This window comes from Triticum aestivum, chromosome 3D, assembly GCF_018294505.1.
Source record: "Triticum aestivum cultivar Chinese Spring chromosome 3D, IWGSC CS RefSeq v2.1, whole genome shotgun sequence".
Taxonomy (NCBI): domain Eukaryota; kingdom Viridiplantae; phylum Streptophyta; class Magnoliopsida; order Poales; family Poaceae; genus Triticum; species Triticum aestivum.
Genome location: NC_057802.1, coordinates 160,969,735 through 160,977,514, shown reverse-complemented (window position 1 = coordinate 160,977,514; position 7,780 = coordinate 160,969,735).

Sequence of the window (7,780 nt, the reverse complement as noted above, 5' to 3'; positions counted from 1 at the left end):
GATTTCGGATCTTTCCAATGCTCTTGAAGAAGAGCGTGGTCTTCGTTTGGCTCTTGAGGAGTCACACAACGATGATCATGCTAAATTAAAGAAAGATCTTGATCATGCTCTTGGTGTATCTCGTGTGCTAAATTTCGTGAAGGCCAAACTTGGGGTTGATCTTGCTAGACTCAAGGAGGAGTTTGATATACTTGACAAGGCTCACAAGGCCTTGAAAGGTGTTCATGCTAGCCTCAAGGAGTCTCATGATCAACTCCAAGTGAAGCTAACCAAGGAGAGAGCCACCTTTCCTCATATGGTGTTAATTGATAATGCAAATGCTACTAACCCTTGTTGTGAGCAAGTGCATCTTGTTGAGGAGAATGCTAAGTTGAAGGAGCAACTTGAGAAAGGCCTTGTGTCGTGCATTCAAGGTGAGAAGAACCTCAACGACCTTTTGAGCAATCAAAAGGAAGTTGTGGCCAAGGAAGGGATTGGGTTCGCACCCATGCCCAAGAACAAAGAATAAGAATGACAAGACCAAACGACCTCCCCCTCTCAAGCAAACCTTTGTGAAGGAGGGAGAGGGTGTTTCCAAGGATAAGAAGAACAATGTGAAGGGTGGTGGTGTCAAGAAAGGCAATGCCACCCCTTCCAACAAAGCCGGTGACTTTAACCCTTCTTATGTGTTGTGCCATGCTAGTGATGGGCATGTTTATGCCAAATTTGTTGGTTCTCCTTATGACTACATTGAGTGGTCTATTTGGGTTCCTAAGACCCTTGTTACTAACATCAAAGGACCCATTACAAAATGGGTACCTAAAACCAAGCATTGATATCTTGTAGGTGTTTGCTTCCGGTGGGGGATCATGGTTGCTCGATAGTGGAGCAACTAATCATATGACCGGGAGCAAGGACTTGGTGGTGGATGTTCACAAGATTCCATATATGCCCACCAATGTCGAGTGGGGTGATGCCTCGTCCTCTAAGGTATTGGGACTTGGCAAGGTTGTCATTTCTCATGATCTCACGATCGAGAAGGTCATGCTTGTTGAGTCCCTTGCATACAATTTACTTTCCGTTCGTCAACTTGCACTCATGGGTTTTGCCACTTTCTTTGATATTGATACCGTGGCCCTCTTGTGGAGCAAGACTCTTAAAGTAGCCTTTGTTGGGCATGTCGAGAACGGTCTCTATGTGATTAACTTTTCGGAGCGACCCACTAAGACCGCGACATGCCTAATGGCTAAAGTTGACGTGGGATGGCTTTGGCATCGCCGTTTAGCCCATGTCAATATGAGATCTTTGCAAAGTCTTCTCAAGGGGGACCATGTCCGTGGACTAACGAATGTTAGTTTTGCTAAAGATCGTGCTTGCAGTGCTTGTATCGAAGGAAAGCTACATGAGAAGGCTCACCCTCCCACGACTATCATTTACTCGAAGAGGCCTTTGGAGCTCCTTCATTTGGATCTCTTTGGGCCTCCATCCTTTGATAGTCTTGGGGGTAGGAAGTATTGCTTGGTGATTGTGGATGACTATTCAAGATACACTTGGGTATATTTCTTCAAGAGGAAGAGCGAGACCCAACAAACCGTCATTGACTTTGCAAATGAAGCCCAACGTCAACACAATGCAAAGATCTTGACAATAAGAAGTGACAACGGCACCGAGTTCAAGAACTACACCTTGGATGAGTTTCTTAGTGATGAGGGGATCAAGCATCAATACTCCGCACCTTACACCCCTCAACAAAATGGTGTAGCGGAGAGGAAGAACCGGACGTTGATGGATGCGGCAAGGACCATGATGGCGGAGTTCAAGTCTCCATACAACTTTTGGGCCGAAGCCATCAACACCGCGTGTCATGCATCAAATCGGCTCTATCTCCGCAAAGGCTTGAACAAGACTCCATATGAGATACTCACTGGTAACAAGCCCAACCTCAAGTACTTTCAGGTGTTTGGGTGCAAGTGTTTCATTCTCAAGAAAGGTGTTCGGTTGTCTAAATTTGAGGCTAGAGCTTATGAGGGCATATTTGTTGGCTATGCTACAAACTCTCATGCTTACCGTGTCCTCAGTAAGTCCACGGGTCTTATTGAGGAGACGTGTAACATGGAGTTTGATGAGAATAACGTCTCCCAAGTGGAGCAAAGTGGCACTTGTTTTGTAGGTGATGAAATTCCTCCCCAAGCCATAAGAAGAATGGGAGTTGGTTCTATCCTACCCAATGAGGAACCCCTTGTGGCCGAAGGAGAAGGACAATGCTCCACTCAAGTGGAGCCATCACCAACCCAAGGCCCACACGCTTCCGAAGAACAAAATGAAGGCCCTCAACCTCAAGAACAAGTCCAAGGGCAAGATCAATCTCAAGACGGTGTTGAAACACCAAGTGATGCCCAAGGTCAAGTTCTCTCCTCCGAGCAAGTTCGAGATGAAGAACAAGCTCAAGACGACGCTCAAGATGATCAAGTGACCGCTCCTCGACTCACCCCCGAGGAGGAATTGGAGCGTCGTGCCGCCAAGATTGCTTCCAAGCTCTCCACCAAGGGTCATCTCATGAAGAATGTGCTTGGAAGCATCCAAAAGGGGGTAAGCACTCGTAGACAATTGGCAAACTATTGTAAACATCACGCGTTTGTCTCTTGTGTTGAACCCCAAAAGGTATATGAGGCGCTCGAAGATCCGGATTGGCTTAATGCCGTGCATGAAGAACTCAACAACTTCGAGTACAACAAGGTGTGGAGATTGGTGCCTAGGCCAACGGGGAACCACAATGTCATTGGAACCAAGTGGATATTCAAGAACAAGCAAGATGCTCATGGGACCATCGTTCGCAACAAGGCTAGATTGGTGGCACAAGGCTACTCCCAAGTCGAGGGTATCGACTACGGTGAAACCTTTGCTCCCGTTGCTCGCCTTGAATACATTTGTTTGTTGATTGCTTATGCTTCTCATCACAACTTTAAGTTGCAACAAATGGATGTTAAAAGTGCTTTTCTTAATGGTCCTATTAATGAGTTGGTATATGTCAAGCAACCCCCCGGGTTCGAGGATCCCTACTTTCCCGATCATGTGTATCAACTCGATAAGGCACTCTATGGCCTTAAACAAGCCCCACGTGCGTGGTATGACCACCTTACCGAGTTGCTACAAGACCGTGGATTTGAAGTGGGGCTAATCGACCCCACTCTTTTTACTAAGAAGGTCAAAGGGGAGTTGTTTGTGTGCCAACTATATGTTGATGATATTATCTTTGGTTCCCCTAACAAAGCTTTCAATGAGGAATTTGCCGCACTCATGACCTCAAAGTTCAAGATGTCTTCAATGGGAGAGTTGAAGTTCTTTCTCGGGTTCGAAGTGAAGCAAAGAAGAGAAGGAACCTTCATCAACCAAGCCAAATACACTCAAGACATGCTCAAGAGATTCAAGCTAAGTGATGTCAAGCCGGCTTCCACTCCAATGCCCACCAAGTGCCAACTTGACATTGATCCCAATGGTAAAGCGGTGGATCAAAAGGTATATCGCTCCATGATTGGCTCCTTGCTTTACCTTTGTGCATCTAGACCGGATATCATGTTGAGTGTGGGAATTTGTGCACGGTTTCAAGCCGCACCTAAGGAAAGCCACTTTGTGGCGGTCAAGCGAATCTTTCGATATTTGGCTCATACCCCAAACTTTGGCTTATGGTACCCAAGGGGAGCAAACTTCAAGCTTGTAGGATATTCGGACTCCGATTGGGCGGGAGACAAAGTGGATAGGAAGTCCACTTCCGGAGGGTGCCAATTTCTTGGTTGCTCTTTGGTGAGTTGGTCTTCTAAGAAGCAAAGTTGTGTGTCTCTCTCGTCCACCGAAGCGGAGTATGTGGCTGCCGGTAGTTGTTGTGCACAACTCTTATGGATGAGGCAAACTTTAAAGGATTACGGTGTCATTTGTGACAAAGTGCCTCTTTGGTGTGACAATGAAAGTGCCATCAAGATTTCTCTCAACCCGGTGCAACACTTCAAGACGAAGCATATTGAGATTCGGTATCACTTCATCCGGGATCACATTAGGCGAGGGGAGATCGAGCTCAACTATGTCAACACTCATGATAACCTTGCAGATATTTTCACGAAGCCTTTGGATGAAGCAAGATTTCGCGAGTTAAGGCATGAGCTAAATATCATTGATTCGAGCAATGTTGCTTGAACCCTTGCACACCCCACCATACTCAACTTGTTGTCTGTTTAGATGTAGGCATGGACATAGGGGGAGTGTTGTTCTCTCAATGAACTCTCCCTCCCCCCATTATGCATAAATTGATCAACTCTTTCACATTAGCCATTTTTGATGGTACTTGTGCTTCAAAGACGAGTTTTGGTCATGGGCCCAAGGATAATTCTTCGCGGTGCCATACCAATTGACTCAAACATAGGTGGCTCCGGCCACCGCCCTCTCCTTGGAGAGGGTGTGTCTCGTGTTTGGTCCTTGTTGTCTCTTGCCTTTCTTTCTTCGTGTTGAGCGTGTTCTTGTGGTGTCTCGTTTGCTTGAAGTTTCCTTGCGAAGACCCTTTCTCTTTTGTTTGAAACTTGCATCTTCTTGAGCTCACGGTACTATCGCGGCCTGCCACGGTACTACCGCGTATGGAGTGCACGGTACTTCCGCATGCAGCGCGGCAGTAATTTTTTACTGCCGCCTGGGGGAGCGGTACTACCGCTCCGGAGCGGCACTTCCGCCCGAGCGGTACTACCGCGATGAGACGCGGTACTACCGTGATGAGACGCGGTACTACCACGCTGCCGAGGGCGCGTGGGGTTAAGACCCGGGCAGGGGGAGTTCCAACTCCCCCATACCCATTCATCTGTTCTCTCCCCGCCGCCTCTCTCTCTCTCCCGCTCAAGAACGACGCCGGAGACCCTCGCCGGATCTCCATCTCCGGCCGCTCTCCTCGGATTCCGACCGCTGGGATCGTTCCCCACCACTTCCTCTTGCCATGGAACAAGGTTTCTCCCCAAATCCCTCTCTCTCTCTTATTCGTTCTTTTGCCTCTAGGTTTTTGGGGAGATGCATGTGTTCTTGAGATTTTAGGCCAAATCTATGCAAGAGTAGGATGTAGGAGAGTAGTGTTGCGTAGAAATTATACTTGATATGTTGTCCCGTGGTAGATTTGATCAACCGTAGTACCGCCTCATTTTCACGGTTGTTCACGGATTCAAATGGTTCGGATCTAACGCCGATGCGGTACTACCGTATCTCTGATGCGGTACTACCGCTAGTACGGTACTACCGCCCCTCAGGTGCGGTACTACCGCACGAGCCGTGGTACTAAAGTCCTACTACCGCTCCGAGCCCCGGTACTACCGTGCCTTCACGCGGTACTACCGCGACTAGGAGCGGTACTAAAATTTTAGTACCGCGCGAACTGGCAGTACTACCGTTGTTGTCCAATCTTCGTCTTGGCAATTACCACGTATGCTTTCTACATGTTTCCCTTGCTTTGCTGAGGTCTTTGCATTGATTCTTCTCGCTTTTCGTGTGTGCTTTGTGCTTTGTGTCTTAGGTGGTGGCTCCGGTGCTCCTGTTCGCCGTTCCAATCCCAGTCGTGAAACTAGCTCCAAGCGTCCGCACAATCAAGATGAAGCTCCAGAGGGCTCCAATGCCCCCAAGCGCAATGTCAAGACCACCGATAGCAAGTACAAGGAACCTGCAAAGGGCATGGACGAGATGCCCCTTACTGAGTTTATCACTCGAAGGCAGATCAACCCGTATGTGAATGCCCGTGCTACCTTCGGAGGGAATGACTTGTTTTGGACCAAGGAGCAGACTCTTATTTATCTGGATGTGATCAAGGCCAAGCAAAACACCTATGTGGATGTCAAGTGGATTGACATGACTCACATGAGGCAGGACAAGCACAGTGCTTACTTTGGGTAGGCTCTGGACCTGGTGGCACAGTTTGGCATTGAACATGTGATTTCTTTCCACCTGGACTATGATCCTGAGATTATTTGCCAGTTCTTTGCCTCAGTTCACTTTCACACTGGGGAGGACCGAAGGATGACCTGGATGACCAATGGACGTCAGTTGTCTGCTACCTGGAAGGATTTCATGGATTTGCTCCACGTTCCTGGTGAGGGGCTCACCACGCGAGTTGGTGTTCGCCCTCATGCCAACCCTGAGTCAGCCAGCAAGAACAAGCTCCAGCAGTATTATGTTGAGAAGATGCTTCCTAGTGGCAAGTCGGCATGGGTGCTGAACCCATTTCTGGACATCATGTATCGCATCTTCCGCAACTCTCTCTTTCCTCGCATTGGTGACAAGGACAAGGTGCATGCCTATCTGGTGGATATGATGCTCCTGTGTGAGGAGGTGTGTGTGTCTCAGTCTCAACCACTTGATGTCTCACATATCATGTGGTGTGAGCTTCGGTTCGCGGTGTTCAACCGCAAGGTACCCATCTATGGACCGTACCTCTTTCTGTTGATCTCCAAGACTTGGGAGAAGCTGTTCTCCGGTGATGAGTTCCTTGCTCTGGACTGGATTCGTCATGAGTCCATCAGGCTCCGTGTCAAGCCCAAGTGGGCCAACACTACTACCCGTGCTGAGGCGACGGCTGCTAAGAGGGCTGTTGATGGGGAGGAGAGTGAGGCGGAGGATGCTGACAAGGACCGTGCTGCTGGGTATGCCCCTCGCTCCTCTGAGCCCTCGTGGGCCAAGAAGCTAAAGGACAAGATGAAGACTCTGTTCTGCATGTAGGCAAAGGGGCAGTACAGGACTCACGTTGCCTCCAAGGAGAGTCGCCGCCGCGACAAGAAGATTATGAGGGTCTTTGGAGAGGAAGTCTCTGGCGGTTCTGAGGAGGTTATTAGTCCAGAGGCTGAGTGGATGGCGAAGCAAGGCTTCAAGTGGACTAATTCTGAGGAGGACTTCGAGGAGACCGTCCCCGCTGCTGAGTCTGACGGGGAGCGTGCGAGTGATTACTCCGCTTGAGCCACCCCTTTTGTGTAGGTGTCCTCTCTGCCTTTTTGGCATCTCGATGCCAAAGGGGGAGAGAGTGTAGGATTTGCGAGTCGTTTTATCGTGTTGTTTCGTTTGCGTTTCTGTTGAACCTCGTTTGCTTTGGTTTGGTTTGCGCTTGTGAGAGTTATCCTTCATATGGTGTAAGACATATGCACTCTATCGTATCTTAGTGAGCTTATGATATATTGTGCTATTTATGTTATGCTCTTGTTTGCTATCTTGCTGAGTGTTAGCCTTATTGTTGCAAGATATGCCTTGTCTGTAAAATATAGGGGGAGTGTTGATCCTAGTATGTGTGTCGTGCAGTCCAAAGCACCTTTCTAGATTGCACACATCTAGGGGGAGCCCGTCTATATTTTAGAGATATGGGGTTTGCCTATGCTCTATATCATTTCCCCTTGTGCAAATCCCATATTGTCATCAATCCACCAAAAAGGGGGAGATTGTAAGGGCATATTTATCCCTAAGGTGTTTTGGTGATTGATGAAAATGCTTTTGCGGACTAATCGTGTGCCTTGAGTTTTTCAGAAGTTTCATCGCTAGGCACAAGACGGTTTGGTGCCCCTCGAAGACTATTGAAGATGACATTTTTCTACGTTTCTTTTCAGTGGAGTTGAGTCGTAGGAAAGCCGTACTATTAAGAGGGGGTCCGCTTCGGAAAAGTTCAGGTGGAATCATCATGTACACGTTTTCTTCCTATACACCGCCTTTCCCCCTTGCGCTTTGGAGCATCCTCCGTTTCCTCATTTCTATGCAAAGAGAAGGATTCCTAGTGTTGCTGTTCTGGGGCATGCAGTAGTAC